Here is a 17,140-nt window from a genome sequence, read left to right as displayed (position 1 = left end):
TGCATCCCGTGCATTTACCCTAGGATTGGACCTAGGCCGGTGTTTAGCTCACACGGGCCATTAGTATTGGGGCGATTGATCATCCTTGTTTGTTTACTGTTTATAATATATGCATGATATGTTATAAATAATGAGTATGTGCGTTATTATTATGATAATAACAAAGTTGCATGAATCCGGCAAACATACGATCAAACATGGCGAGCTTTTAAAATAAAATTAATGATGAGACCTTTCAAAATTAAAAACCCTCATTTTGAATAAGATTCAAAATTAATATCAAGCCCGAAAAGGAGAATTATAAATTTGTTTATAATTTCCTTGTCTTCCATCGACAATGGGTGCATGATGAACGCTACCCGTACTCGGGGCTCGGCTCATATTATTGGGGGGCCCTGGGTGCCGGAAAGCTGTGACATCCATTGACATGGTGATGTGAACTACGTGGAACTCCCATGATCTCGGCTCATATTATTGAGGGAACTCATGGCGACCGTCCATTAAGGTTCAACATCGATGGGTAAGGCTTGACACGTAAAGATGAACGACGTCATATTATTGGGTCCTAATCAAACGTGAGACAAAAGTTTACGTAGAGGGTTGCATTGTGATGCAATTGGAAACTACCTTTTAGGAATTGTGATTGGCTGATATTATTCGGGATCATAATTCGCTAATTGGACCTTACGTACCTACTGAGGAAAGGGGTTTCCCGTTTTCACTAGAGGGTAGTGAAAAATGTCAAAACAGTGGGAGCAAATATTTATGAAGTAAAAGTCCAAACTTCATATCTTACTAAATATTTTAAAATAATCATCAACATTTATCTGTTTTTACTTTTCAGTACATATTGACGATGTCATCGATTCGCAATCCAATATCCGTAATACTCGACAAAAACATATTAACTGGACCTAATTACCTCACTTGGCTAAGAAACCTAAAAATCGTCTTAAATTCGGAAAGGGTAGCATATACACTGACTGAGTCGCCCCCTGTTGAGGCTCCGACTGACTGCAATCCTGAGGAATTGCAGGCTTACAAGGAATGGTGTGACCATGACTTGATAGCCAGGTGTTATATGCTGACTTCTATGAATGATGAGCTGCAGAGGCGTTTTGAGGATGCAAAGAATGCTGCTGACATTCATAAGCACCTCAAAGAGCTCTTTGGTGAGCAGACTCGGCCTCTTAGACATGCTACCGTCAAGGAGCTGATCACTATGCGCATGCGAGATGGGGCCTCGGTCCATGAGCATGGCCTGAAGTTGATTGGGCTCGTGGATAAGCTCGTTGGCATGGATATGATCTTGCCTTCGGAGTTGACCACCGACGTGTTGCTGTTATCATTGCCTAGCTCATTTGATCCTTTTGTGGTGAACTTCAACATGAACAAGATTGAACCGACCCTTGAGGAGTTGGTGAATATGCTTGTTACGTTCGAATCCACCATCAAGAAAGAGAAGTTGGTTCTTTATGTGGGTTCTTCATCTGGTACAAAGATTGATCCACATGGGAATGGAAAGAAGCGTTCTTTCCAACGTCCCAAGAAGAACGTGCCCTTGTTGAGGCAATCTCCGAATCCCGTTGTGGCAGCCACACCAGTTAGGGCTGACAAGACTAGTGATGTTTGTCATCACTGCAAGAAGCCTGGACATTGGAGGTGAAATTGCAAGGAATATCTGGCCCAGAAGTGTTCTGGAAACGGTATGTTCTAAATTTAAGTAAACGTTTCAATTAACTCTACTTCTTGGGTATTGGATACCGGTTGTAACTCACATCTCTGTAATGGGTTACAGGTGATGGGAAGAAGTAGAATGCTTAAGGAAGGTGTGACCTTCTAGAGGATGGGCAATGGAGTAAGAGTTGCTGCCAAGGCTATTGAAGATGTTTACTTGTTATTGAACAATAGTTTAAGTTAATTTTATGAGATGTTTTGTTTGTACCTAATTTTGTAAAAACATTGTTTCCATTTCTATGCTGATAAAAATGGATATTCTTGTTTATTTTGCAAAGGTGTTTGCAACATTTACATGAATGAATGTTTGATTGGTACTTGAGAACTTGAAAACGATCTCTATAACTTAAAATTGAAAGATATTCCATTAAATGTCCATACAAAGGCAGACACCATATGAGATATGGATGTGTAAGTCTCCCAAATATTCCTATCTTAGAATATGGGGAGCCCTGCTTATTTGAAGCAGGTAGTGAGAGATAAATTGGATAGTTGATCCATTTTATGGTACTTTGTGGAATATCCAAGGAATTAAGTTGGATATTATTTCTATCATCCCCAAGAAACAAAAGTGTTTGTTTCTAGGAATGCAACCTTTTTGGAAAGGGAATTTCTATTGGATAGAAAATGGGAGATGATAGAACTCGAAGAGGTTCGAGAAACACCCACAATTATAGAACCCACACCCGAAGAGCCAAGTGAGGAGATACAAGCTCCTAAAAGATCCGAGAAAGTCTCGAGACCACCTATGAGGAATGGTCAGCTTCTTGAAGAGGGCCATGATGAGCCTAACCATGGATGTGATCCATGGACCTTCAAGGAAGCGTTATCTGATGCCGATTCATCCAAATGTCTTGAAGCTATGGAATCTGAGATGAATTCCATGCATTCGAACCAAGTGTGGGATCTTATAGATCTACCTGAGGGAACTGTTCCCATAGGGACTTGGGGCGGATGGGAAGGTATTGACCTTCAAGGCGCGATTGGTGGCAAAAGGATATACTCAAAGACAACGAGTTGACTTTGAGGAAACCTTTTCCCCAATCGCAATGTTCAAGTCCATAAGGATTTTGCTAGCCATAGCTGTATGGTATGACTATGAGATATAGCAGATGGATGTCAAGACAGACTTTCTTAATGGGGATTTTAAGAAAGTTATTTACATGTCTAAACCTGGAGGGTTTACATCTATCGGAAGTGAGCATATGGTATGCAAACTTCAGAGATCTATTTATGATCTAAAGCAGGCATCTAGGAGTTGGAATCCTCAGATTCGACAGTACAATCAAATAGTTTGATTTACTAAGAATCCTGAGGAACCCTATGTGTATAAGAGGGTCAGTGGGAGTGTTGTGACATTCCTGGTGTTGTATGTTGATGACATTCTACTCATTGGGAATGATGTAGGAATGTTGCAATCAACTAATATATGGTTGGCGAGTAAGTTCTCGATGCACGACTTGGGTGAAGCATCTTTTGTATTGTGAATACAGATCTATTGAGATAAGATCGAGAAGATTGCTTGGTCTCACCCAGTCCACATACATTGATACCATCGTGAAGCCGTACTCGATGGATGAGTCCAAGAGGGGACATCTACCAATGTGTCATGGCGTGTCCCTATCCAAGTCTGTCTCCCAAGACTGATGCAGAGATAGCGGCGATGACAAGCATTCCTTATGCATCTGTGATTGGTAGCATCATGTATGGGATGATATCTACACGTCTTGACGTGGCTTTCGCACTAAGTGTAGTGAGTATATATCAATCGAACCCTGGTCTTCCACACTGGAAAGCTGTAAAAGACATCCTCAAGTAGTTGAGAAGGACCAATAAATTGTTCTTGGTCTATGGGGTGGAGAACTAAAATTGGAAGGCTATACCGACTCTAGCTTCCAAAGCGATATCGATGACTCGAAGTCAACCTCTGTTTTTGTATTCATGCTCAATGGTGCTGCTGTCTCTTGGAAGAGTTCCAAGCAAGACAATACTACGGATTCCAGCACAGAGGCCGAATACATTGCTGCATCAGATGCAGCAAGGGAGGCTGTTTGGATAAGGAATTTCGTCCAAGAGTTGGGCGTCATTCCTAATGGAGTTGCTCCTTTCCCGGTGTTGTGTGACAACACGGGAGCTATAGCTCAAGCATAGGAGCCTAGGTCTCATCAGAAATCCAAACTAGTATTGAGAAAGTACCACATCCTCGGAGAGATTGTGGAAAGTAGAGAAGTGTCTTTTGACACAGTCGGCTCCGCCGATAATGTTGTTGATCCACTAGCTAAGCCTTTACCTGGACCATTATTCGACAAGCATCGCGAATCAATGGGTTTAAAGCATATGGGTAGTTGGCTCTAGTGCAAGTGGGAGATTGTTAGAGTAGGTGCCCGTCGAGCCAAGTGTTGGCCGAGTGTTCACAATGAAACTCTATGTATAAGCAATCTTTATTTTAATAATATTTGAAATTATTATTATGGCACATCTTTATCTGTATACCCATGCTAGTTGCATAGATAAAGCCCTTGAATATACAAATAGTAGAAAGAATATGAGATGCTCATATGATGAGTATCATGAAACTCATATTTGTAATACTGTATATTCTAAACGGTTCCTAGTCGATTCAGCCGCCACTAAGAAGGATATAGGCCGCTAGAGTTCGAGACTAGTATCTGCGATGTGAGTACCATAGTTTCATTGGTAGGGGAAATTGTGATGTCCGAACATGCAGATAGGTGCTCCTTGTAGAGTGCATTGAACAACCCTCCATAAAAGGACTTTCCAAGTGGTTCTCACTTATCGAGTGGAAATGTCCTAGTTTATGGTTGTACAGAATTAGTCCTTATGACCCGGGACAACATTGAGACTCTATGTGCTAGAATTACACTTTGACTTGTTTACCGACTCTCATGGGGTCATCAGGTGGCAAGGTTGGGTGTTCTGTCGAAACACATAGGAGTCGATGCATTGTAGTCGGGGATTCACCGCTTACCTTCGGGTATGGATATCCTATGTGTTATCATGTGTATGTAGATCGAAATCTCTGGCCAGAGTATGGTGGTAATTATGAAAGGGTTTCATAGATTACACCATCGATGCAACTACGACATGACACATAGTATCGATTCATTGACAACTCTCGATAAACCAATGGTTGTCGAATCGATCGGGATATATGAGTTGAAGGGACCGTACTGTACGCTAACCATAATAGAATGGTTCTTGCAGGAACTATCATTTGATACCTAGGGAATCATGTAAGCGATGCTGCTAGGCGTTTAACATGATTGGTTGGGTACTATCAGACTTGAGTTCTGACGTTCTTATTATCAAGGTGTTGATAAATAAGAATGGAGCAATTGGGGTATGCTCATATAAGGACATGTTTAGTCCGAATCACATAGAGATGTGAACCCACGGCTAGTTGTATCAATGAACCATTGAGGGCCACACAAGTACTAGCTTTCTAGATCCCGTTGAGAAGTAAAAATAGTTCAATGTGTTGAACGGCTTATAAAGGAGTTTATAAGCGTAAGGAAAATTAGAAGTATGACTTCTATAAAGGAGAAAATAGTTCAATGTGTTGAACGACTTATAAATGAGTTTATAAGTGTAAAGAAAAATAGAAGTATGACTTCTATGAGAGAAATGTAAATTTTAATTTATGGAAGTGTTCCTAAATTAAAATTGGCCAAGTGAATAATGTATTTGAAAATTGTGATTTTCATAAACATTATTATAGACTAAATTAAATTAATTCAAGTGTTGAATTAATTAAACACTAGTGGACCTAGTAGAGTCCAAATAATTAAATTAATTCAAGTGTTGAATTAATTAATTAATATTGAGTCTTGTAGAGCTCAATTAAATTAATTATTTAACTAGTGGGACTTGGGTAAATTCAAGTAATGTTTAATTAGTCTCAAGTATGTTTGAGATAATTAAAATTTAGTCCAAGATTTTTAATTTGATTAAAAACCATATAATATGCATGCATGGGAGGTGAAGGGTTGGAGACTACTTTTTCAAATATCAAGGCATGGCATGCACTTTTTGGTCTCTACTTTTTGCAAGACCAAGACAAGTCTCCCTTCCCTCCTCACACACTCCTCATGGCCGAAACTTCACAATTTTTCTCTCAAAAAATTTTCTCTCCACTTTGTTCTTCAAGTTGTTGAATAACAAAACCCTTCTCAAAGAAAAATGCCCTACATTTTCTAGTGCAAGTGTAAGGTGGATCTTTTAAGTTGGTGGTGGGCTTGATTGGAAGAAAGGAGTCCAAAAGAAAGGAGGAGCTTGTAGATCTTCATCCATCAAGAGCTAAAGTGTTTACACTTTAGTTGGAGCCAAACATCAACCTCAAGGGGTTGATAGGTAAAACTTCTAAAAACACCCTATGTATGACATGTTTTGGTGTTTAAATGTATTTTGCTACACAAACTCTAGGGGGCCGAAATTTTTAAGAAAATTATGCTTCCGTTGTGTTTTCGGTCTCCCTAAATTTTTCCCTTTCACCCACAACATGTGGTATCAGAGCGGATGATTCTTTAGATTAAGATAAGATAGAATGAGCGGGGTAGATCGAGTCTTCTTCCTTGCTTTATGATGTGCTAGCATGATTTATTGTTTTTCCCTATTACATGTTGTGTGTTATCTGATGTGATTACAGCATGTAATGACTGAATCAGAACCGATTCTGGATCAGAGGCAAATGATCAGAGGAGGGCTGAAACAGTTTGTATAAATGATACACTAATTTGTTTGAATACCAGATACATGCCGCCTAGAAGAGCAGCCGCGCCTTTGCGACCCACAGCACCAGAACAGGGTAGCACATCCGGGGATCCGATGGATGTTACTGCTACAACCATGGTGACTCTTTTAAAATGATTCCAGTCTTTCAGACCACCTACCTTAAGGGGTACAAAAAACGCAATCGAATGTGAAAGCTGGTTGGAGGATATTGAGATGTTATTCGAGTTTCTAGAATACAGTGATGAGAAAAGAGTGAAACTCATTGGCCATCAACTGCAAGACGTGGCTAAGAATTGGTGGTGGAATATCAAAAGAGCATTCGAGCAGCGTGGCACAGAGATTACATGGAAAGTGTTCAAGACAGAGTTCTATCAGCGATTCTTTCCTCTATCCTACCGTAAAGATAAAGGCGCTGAGTTTGCAAACCTGAGGCAAGGGCAATTGAACATTGAAGAGTACGTCTCTATATTTTCTTCCTTGCTTCGCTTTGCACCTCATGTTTCAAGTAGTGATGAGGCCGTAGCAGATCAGTTTATAAACGTCTTAAACCCCGACATCTTTACATTGGTAAATACTGGGAGACCCAACAATTTCGCCGATGCATTGAACCGTGCCAAAGGAGCAGAAGCAAGATTGCTTAGGCAACGGAGTGTTCCTTATGTTGCTCCGATTCCGAGACCGCCACAACCTGCAGTGCAACCTCCTCCCAGAATTTATAGTGGTGGTAGCAGTAGTGGGCGAAAGGATCAGCTGAAAGCGAAAGGGAAGCAGTTTAAAAGACCCGGGAGCAGTTCGTCGATCTCCAGTGGATCAAGACAGAGTGGTTTTGATCAGAGTACAAGGTACACGGGTGTATATTGTAATTCTTGTGGGGGCAGGCATGCCACAGAGCAGTGTCAGGGAGTGACAGGGAGATGCAACATATGTAGACAACAAGGAAATTTCGCCAAAGTCTGTCCTCAGAGGAGTGGTGTACCGAGATTTCAGAGTGCAGGGTCATCTGCATCAGTGACTCAGCCTGAGAGGCAAGCTTCATCTGTTCACTCCTTTCAGCCGCCACCTACACAGACCCAGCCTCGAGCCAGAGGTGGTCAGACCGGGAGTCAGCAGACCTGACAACAGGCTCAAGTGTTTGCATTGACAGAGGAGCAAGCACAGGATGCACCAGACGATGTCATCGCAGGTAACTGTTCTCTTTACGGTTACCCTGCTTATATATTGATAGACACAGGTGCATCGCATACATTCATCTCAGAACGATTTGCGTTATTGCATTCCTTGCCTGTTGAGTCTTTGTTGGATGTAGTGTCTATTACTTCTCCGTTGGGAAGTTGTTTGATATCTGTAACTACGGTTAGACATTGCATTTTACAGTTTGAGGGTCATGAAATTGATCTAGATTGCATAGTACTTGGGCTAGCTGATTTTGATTGTATTGTTGGGATTGACATGTTAACAAAGTACAGAGCCACCGTGGATTGTTTCCACAAGATTGTCAGATTCAGACCAGAAATGGCAGAAGAGTCGAAATTCTACGGTAAGGGTTCCAGATCTCAGATTCCCTTGATTTTGGCTTTGACTATGAATAAGCTGTTGCAGAAAGGAGCAGATGGGTTCCTTGTGTATGCAGTAGATGTACAGAAATCGAGCCCGGCATTGGCAGACTTGCCAATAGTACGGGAGTTTGTAGATGTGTTCCCAGATGAAATTCCAGGGTTACCTCCAGCTCGAGAGGTAGATTTTAGCATAGATCTTATGCCAGGTACTGTTCCTATATCTCGAGCTCCGTATAAGATGGCGCCTGTTGAACTGAAAGAACTGAAAGCAAAATTGGAAGATCTTCTAGCCAAGGGATATATCCGACCTAGTGTATCTCCTTGGGGCGCACCAGTGCTCTTTGTGCAAAAGAAAGATGGATCAATGCGATTGTGTATAGACTATCGGCAATTGAACAAAGCGAAAGTGAAGAATAAATATCCATTACCGCGCATCGACGATTTATTTGATCAATTACAGGGATCATCGATTTATTCTAAGATCGATTTGCGATCCGGATATCATCAACTTAGAGTTCGAGATGTAGACATACCGAAAACAGCATTTCGAACTAGGTATGGACATTACGAATTTACTGTCATGCCTTTTGGTTTAACAAATGCTCCAGCAGTGTTTATGAGTTTGATGAACCGCATCTTTCAGAGGTACTTGGATGAGTTTGTGATTGTGTTTATTGATGATATTTTGGTATACTCAAAGAATTTTAATGAGCATGCCAATCATTTGAGAATTGTGTTGCAAACACTGAGAAATGAAATATTATATGCTAAACTGTGCAAGTGCGAGTGTTGGTTGAGACAGGTTGTCTTCTTGGGTCATATTATATCTGGAGATGGTATTGCTGTAGATCCGAGTAAAGTGGAAGCTGTGATCAGTTGGCCTAGACCGACTTCTGTGCCAGAGATACGCAGTTTCATGGGTCTAGCAGGGTACTATAGAAGATTCATCAAATATTTCTCCAGTATTGCAAAACCAATTACCCAGTTGACACAAAAGAATTCGCCATTTGTATGGTCCGAGGATTGTGAGTCTATCTTCGTGGAATTGAAGAAAAGGCTGACCAGTGCTCCAGTACTGACGATACCTTCAGGTACGGGTGATTTCGTTGTATATTGTGATGCCTCCCACCGAGGGTTGGGATTTGTTCTTATGCAGCGAGGTCATGTGGTCACATACGCCTCGAGACAACTGAAGCCACATGAAGTCCGATACCCCATTCATGATCTTGAATTGGCGGCTATCGTATTTGGATTAAAGATCTGGCGTCACTATCTCTACGGCGAGAAATTTGAAATTTACTCCTATCACAAAAGCCTGAAGTATCTATTTTCTCAATCAGAACTGAATATGCGGCAACGTAGTTGGCTTGATCTACTGAAAGACTTTGATTGTGAAATCAAATATTATCAGGAAAGTCGAATGCAGCAGCGGACGCCTTGAGTCGAAAGGTTTGTTCCCTATCCTTATCGACGATAGGTGTTACAAAGTTAGTTGAGAATTGCTGTTTGTCTGGATTAGAAATTGATACAGATAGTAGGCCATTACGACTTGCTACCATTCACGTTGAACCTGATTTAATTATGAGAATCAAAGAAGCCCAAAGAACCGATCAGAATGTGCAGAGATCGATTCAGATGGTCCGAACGGGACATATTTCAGAATACCAGGTACGTGATCATGTGCTGTATGTGAATAACCGTCTTGTGGTGCCAGATATTTCAGATTTGAAACAACAGATATTGTCAGAAGCACATTGTAGTCGGTTTAGCATTCATCCTGGAGGCCGTAAAATGTACAACGACCTGAAGACAAGGAAGATGACTCGATCTACCCCGCTCATTCTATTCTATCTCAGTCTACAGAACCTACTGCTCTGATACTACCTGTTGTGGGGACCCGGGCTCTAATCGAATTCTATCTGGGATTAAATGGATCTGTGAGAAAATGTGGGTCAAATTTTCGCTTTTTAACATTAAATCAAATTTCATTACTAAGCGTAATCTTTCTTTATTCATTTACATCATACATAATGTACAAGCATGATAAACGTGTCTCGTTCTAATACATCAATCCAACTAGTGTATAGTTTAATACAAACCATAATTACAAATACTACAAGTCTAGTAAGAGCCAATAGTCGTCATTTGCGCCCGTAGTCACCACGCTATCTCGTACTCATTTCTGTCGTGACCCAGATCCTGCCTCACCTGTTGTTATGCACACATAGAGACATAACAACAGCCGGAAACTCTGGTGAGAACACATCCCAGTATAAAACATGTATACATGCATATGCATAATAAAATCATAAAACACAATATCATGCATGTGATCTACATCATAGGTTCCATAGTTTATGAAACCAACATATATAAGCATGCAATGCAAATCAACTCATGTCTTGACTCTACTCTAGGGATCCCGGGGTGAATAAGACGTCACTGTCTGTTTTACCTACCCTCCCAATCGGGGTAAATGTACGTCTTATTCCTAGACTTCGGTCGTGTCTGTATCGAATGTCTACAATCGGAGAAAGTCTGCTCCTATGCGTCGATACACCGAACATCTAGTTTTGACAAATCTGTCAATGACTCTCCTATCTCAATGCTTGAATATAATTCTATGGACAAAGCATGATCATATCAATAGATTTGCATATAAATCTGTAAACAAATCCAGAACATATCAAAAGATACAATAATAAATCTAGTATGTGATTTAGTTGGGAAACTCTAATCAAATCTGATTCGAGTCATGTCTTCCATATAATCACATGAATTATACCTTCTTGTCGTACAATCTGTCGTAGTCGAAGTCTCGATATCAAAATCGTCAATACAATCTGAAATGGCAATCACCCATGTACATTTTATCAATATACAACTCAAAGAAACTCCTATACAATTCATATTCAATCTCGGTAACAATCGACGGCATAACGGCATGATTTCTCAATACCGATATCTCAATAACATCATAATCAATCCAAATCAACTCATAATCTCATCACGACATCCGTACATATACTGAAATTGGTATAATTCTCGCATAGTATATGCTGGAATCTCATATCAATCGCATACGATATCTGATAATCAATCCGTGTGCAAATATACGATGCTCATAATCTCAAGAACACATATTATACATCATATCACAATTTCTTCAACATCTAAACTTCAAACCATGCTGGAATTTAAAGAAACTTACATCCTCTTGTAGCCCTTAGCGCAAGGAACAATAATCTCAACTCGGAATACAAATCGGATGGATAAATCATTCAAAATCACAAGTTTAAGATCAAAAGAAAATGAAGTCTTTTTCCTTCGGTGCTGATGTTCTGAATGAGGAGGAAGAATTCGTTCATCACATATATATATCATGCCATGTGTCATCATAAGAAACAAAGGTGGCTTTCTCGCATGCAGCACCACGGGTGCGGTCACTCTAGCACCGCGGGTGCGCTCATGATTCGGCATGGTTTTTATTTTCCAAAAATGACGACCGCAGGTGCGGTCTTGTTCTTACCGCGGGTGCGGTCTTCTTGCACCGCGGGTGCGGTCTTGCTTCGAATAAAATTTGCCAACTTTCTGTCCATGCACCGCGGGTGCGGTCCTGGTTGCACCGCGGGTGCGGTGTAGCTTCGGCTTTTCTTGCAAAAATCCACAATTGCATGACCGCGGGTGCACTCATGCTCTGGTCGCGGGTGCGGTCTTGCAAAACTCTAATTCTCATGTCTTTTCTCCTCTCCTTACACGTCATGCATTCTCATATATTCCGAGTCTCATGTCAATAAAGATTAATAAATCAAATCTCAAGCCCTATATCATGCATACTCATATTTTCCGAGTATTTTGTCAATGAAGACTATTAATCTCGAGCCTTACATTTCTCCCCCTCTAAGAAATGATTTCGTCCTCGAAATCGTAGGCAATCTATCAAAGCATACATGAAAAGTAATATAATCATGACTGAAAATTTACTTACATTATGTAAATAACTCGGGATGTTTCTATCTCATCTCTACTTTTGTCTCCTAAGTCGCTTCTTCGATGCCATGTCGACTCCATTGGACTTTCACTAACGGTATAATCTTCGTTCTGAGCTTCTTTTCTTTCCAATCAAGAATCTTTATCGGTTGTTCAACGTAACTCAACGTCTGATCAAGCTCAGCTTCGTCAGGGTGAATGACATGAGAGGTATCTGGCATATATCTACGCAACATCGATACATGAAAGACGTCATGTATTCCGGATAAAGAAGGAGGAAGAGCAAGTCGATAGGCTCGGTCGCCGATCTTCTCAACAATTTCATAAGGACCGATGTATCTAGGAGACAACCTTCCACGCTTGCCAAATCTGACAACGCCTCTGAAAGGAGAAATCTTTAGGAACACTCTGTCTCCTTCTTAAAATACTAACGGTCTACGTCTGATGTTGGCGTATTTCGCTTGCCTATCTTGTGCCGTCTTCATTCTTTTCTGAATGATCTTCACCTTCTCAATCATTTCACGTATCATATCAGGCCCAAGTTCTGGTACCTCCGATATCTCATCCCAGTGCAACGGAGATCTGCACTTCTTGCCATACAAAGCTTCAAATGGTGCCATCCCGATACTCGTTTGATAGCTGTTATTGTATGAGAATTCGCGAAGAGGTAGGGAAACTTGCCAACTAGTACCAAAATCTAGCACTACGGCTCTCAACATATCCTCTAATGTCTGGATAGTCCGCTCTGACTGTCCGTCTGTCTGAGGAAGATAAGCAGTTCTCAAGTGTAAGGTCGTACCTAGAGCCTGCTGCAAACTGTGCCAAAAGTGCGAAGTGAATCATGAATCACGATCTGATACGATAGACTTCGGCACACCATGCAATCTGACTACTTCTCTGGCATACAAATATGCCATCTGATCATGTCGGTATGTCATTCGGTATGGAATGAAACATGCTGATTTGGTTAATCTGTCAATAATAACCCAAATCGCGTCACAGCCCCGGGAAAGAACGAGGTAACTTTGTCACGAAATCCATGGAAATGTGATCCCATTTCCATTCTGGAATAGACAAACTCTGAAGTAAACCTCCGGGCTTCTTTCTCTCGGCTTTCACCTGTTGGCAGTTTAAGCACCTAGACACAAATTCTGCAATATCTGACTTCATCTGTTTCCACCAGAACTGTGTCTTCAGGTCGTTGTACATTTTACGGCCTCCAGGATGAATGCTAAACCGACTACAGTGCGCTTCTGACATGATCTGTTGTTTCAAATCTGAAATATCTGGCACTACAAGACGGTTATTCACGTATAGCACATGATCACGTACCTGATATTCGGATATATGCCCTGATCTGACCATATCAATCGATTTCTAGACATTTGGATCAATTTTCTGTGCTTCTTTGATTCTCATAATCAAATCTGGCTCAACTTGAATCGAAGAAAGTAGCAATGATCTACTACCTGTATCAAATGCTAATCCAGACAAACAGCAATTTTCAACTAAATTCGAAACCCCTATCGTCGACAAGGATAAAGCACAAACCTTTCGACTCAAGGCGTCTGCTGCTGCATTTGACTTTCCTGGATAGTACTTGATCTCACAATCAAAGTCTTTCAACAAATCGAGCCATATGCGCTGTCTCATGTTCAATTCTGACTGAGAGAATAGGTATTTCAAGCTCTTGTGATCGGAATAGATCTCAAATTTCTCGCCATACAGATAATGACGCCAAATCTTCAGTGCAAATACGATAGCCGCCAATTCAAGATCATGAATTGGGTATCGAGTCTCGTGTGGCTTCAGCTGTCTAGAGGCATATGCTATCACGTGTCCTCGCTGCATAAGAATACAACCCAACCCTCTGTGAGATGCATCACAATATACAACGAACTCACCCGTACCTGAAGGAATCATCAAGACAGTTGCACTGGTCAGCCTCTTCTTCAACTCTAGAAAGCTAGACTCGCAATCTTCAGACCACACAAATGGCGTATTCTTTTGTGTCAACTGGGTGATTGGCTTTGCAATACTCGAGAAATCTTTGATGAATCTTCTATAGTATCCTACTAGACCCATGAAACTGCGTATCTCTGGCACAGAAGTCGGTCTCGGCCAGCTAATAACATCTTCAACTTTACTTGGATCCACAGAAATACCATCTCCAGATATGATATGACCCAAGAAGACAACCTGTCTCAGCCAAAACTCACACTTGGACAGTTTAGCATATAATCTTTCATTTCTCAGTGTTTGCAACACAATTCTCAAATGATTGGCATGCTCGTTCAAATTCTTAAAGTACACCAAAATATCATCAATAAACACAATAAAAAACTCATCCAAGTACTTCTGAAAGATGCGGTTCATCAAACTCATAAACACTGCTGGAGCATTCGTTAAACCAAAAGGCATGGCAACATACTCTTAATGTCCATACCTGGTTCGGAATGCTGTCTTCAGTATATCAACATCTTGAACTCTGAGTTGATGATATCCCGATCGCAAGTCAATCTTGGAATAGATAGATGATCCCTGCAATTGATCAAATAAGTCGTCTATTCTAGGCAAAGGATATTTGTTCTTTATCGTTGCCTTGTTCAGTTGCCTGTAATCTATACACAATCTCATAGATCCGTCTTTCTTCCGTACAAATAGCACCGGAGCACCCCAAGGAGACACACTCGGTCTAATGTATCCTTTGGCCAGAAGATCTTCTAACTGTGCTTTCAACTCTTTCAACTCTATCGGTGACATTCGATAATGAGCTCTCGAAATAGGGACGGTACCTGGAATTAGATCAATGCTAAAATCTACCTCTCGAGCTGGAGGTAATCCTAGAATCTCATCCGGAAACACATCGGCAAACTCCCGCACTACTGGCAAATCTGCCAATGCCGGGCTTGATTTCTGAAGGTCTACAGAATAAATAAGGAACCCTTCTGCTCCTTTCTGTAACAATCTACTCATAGTCAGAGAAGATACCAGGGGAATCCGAGATCTGGAACCCTTACCATAGAATTTCCACTCCTCTGTCATCTCAGGTCTGAATCTGACGATCTTGTGGAAACAGTCTACGGTAGCTCTGTACTTAGTCAACATGTCAATTCCGACAATGCAATCAAAATCAGATAAAGCAAGTACAACACAATCTAAATCGATCTCATGCCCCTCAAACTGTAGTATGCAATGTCTAACTGAAGTCACAGTTATAAGACCACTCCCCAACGGAGAAGAAATAGATACTACAGATATAAGACCACTCCCCAACGGAGAAGAAATAGATACTACAGTAGACATTGACTCGACAGGCAAGGAATGCAACAATGCAAAACATTCTGATATGAATGTATGTGATGCACCTGTATCTATCAATACATATGCAGGATAACCGCAAAGAAAACAGTTACCTGCAATCACGTCATCTGGCGCATCTTGTGCCTGCTCCTCTGTCAATGCAAACACCTGAGCCTGTTGTCGGGGAGGTTGGCTCACCGTCTGGCCACCTCTGGCTCTAGGTTGGGACTGTGTAGGCATGGGCTGGAAGGAATGGACAGACGAAGCTTGCCCCTCGGGCTGAGCTACTAAAGCTGATGACCCTGCACTCTGAAATCTCTGGGCACCTTTTTGAGGACAAACTCTGGCGAAGTGTCCCGGCTGCCTGCAGTAATTACATCTGCCCATCACTCCCTGGCACTGCTCTGTGGCATGCCTACCACCACACGAACTGCAATAAACACCACTGTACTCGGAACTCTGACCCTGACCTCTCTGTCGGGATCCGCTGGAGCTCGACGAACTGCTCCCAGCTCTCTTAAACTGCTTCCCCTTAGCCTTCAAAAACTCTTTCTTGCCACTACCGCTTCCACTATCATATCGAGGAGGAGGTGGTGGAAACTGTGCGGCGGACGGTGGCGTCGGTCTCTGACCCTGAACACTGTAGGAAGCTCCTCGCTGTCTGATCAAACCAGCCTCTGCTCCCTTTGCTCGGTTCAGCGCCTCAGAAAAGGTATTAGGTCGCCCCGTATTCACTAGAGTAAAGATGTCCGGATTCAAACCGTTTATGAACTGATCAGCAACTGCCTCGTCATTTCCTGCTACATGTGGTGCAAATCGAAGCAAGGACGAGAATTTGGCAACATACTCCTCGATGTTCCATTGCCCCTGTCTTAAATTGGCGAACTCCGCCCCTTTGTCTTTTCGGTATGATACTGGAAAGAAACGTTGATAAAATTCATCTTTAAAAACTTTCCAAGTAATATCAATACCTCGATGTTCTAGGGCTCGTTTCGCCGTTAGCCACCAACTCTTGGCCACCTCTTGCAATTGATGGCCGATCAGCTTTACTCTCCGTTCGTCTGAATAGGCAAGTGATTCGAACAACTTCTCTATGTCATCCAGCCAACTCTCGCAATCCGCTGCATTCTCAGTGCCTTTCAACGTTGGGGGTCGGAACGACTGAAACTGCTTCAACAGAGTCTCCATTGGTGTAGCGGTCACGTCCATCTGAGTACCTGACGTACTCTCCTGTTCTGGCACTTGTCCTGCAGCCGGTTGCGGTATTCTTCTAGGCGGCATATCTGAATATCAAACAGATTAGTATACAGTCTATACCATCTGTCTCAGCCCAACTCTGATCATATACCTCTGATCGAGAATCAGTTCTGATTCAGGCTTAACAATTATATGCTGTTAATCAAATCAGATAATACAACAACACATAATATGGAAAGCAAAAAATCATGCTAGCACATCAAAAGCAAGGAAGATGACTCGATCTACCCCGCTCAGTCTATTCTATCTCAGTCTACAGAACCTACTGCTCTGATACCACCTGTTGTGGGGACCCGGGCTCTAATCGAATTCTATCTGGGATTAAATGGATCTGTGAGAAAATGTGGGTCCAATTTTCGCTTTTTAACATTAAATCAAATGTCATTACTAAGCGTAATCTTTCTTTATTCATTTACATCATACATAATGTACAAGCATGATAAACGTGTCTCGTTCTAATACATCAATCCAACTAGTGTATAGTTTAATACAAACCATAATTACAAATGCTACAAGTCTAGTAAGAGCCACTAGTCGTCATCTGC

Source organism: Primulina eburnea, chromosome 11 (genome assembly GCF_022965805.1).
Source record: "Primulina eburnea isolate SZY01 chromosome 11, ASM2296580v1, whole genome shotgun sequence".
NCBI classification, from domain to species: domain Eukaryota; kingdom Viridiplantae; phylum Streptophyta; class Magnoliopsida; order Lamiales; family Gesneriaceae; genus Primulina; species Primulina eburnea.
The sequence above is the reverse complement of the archived record's forward strand: the minus strand, read 5'-3'. Positions refer to the sequence as shown.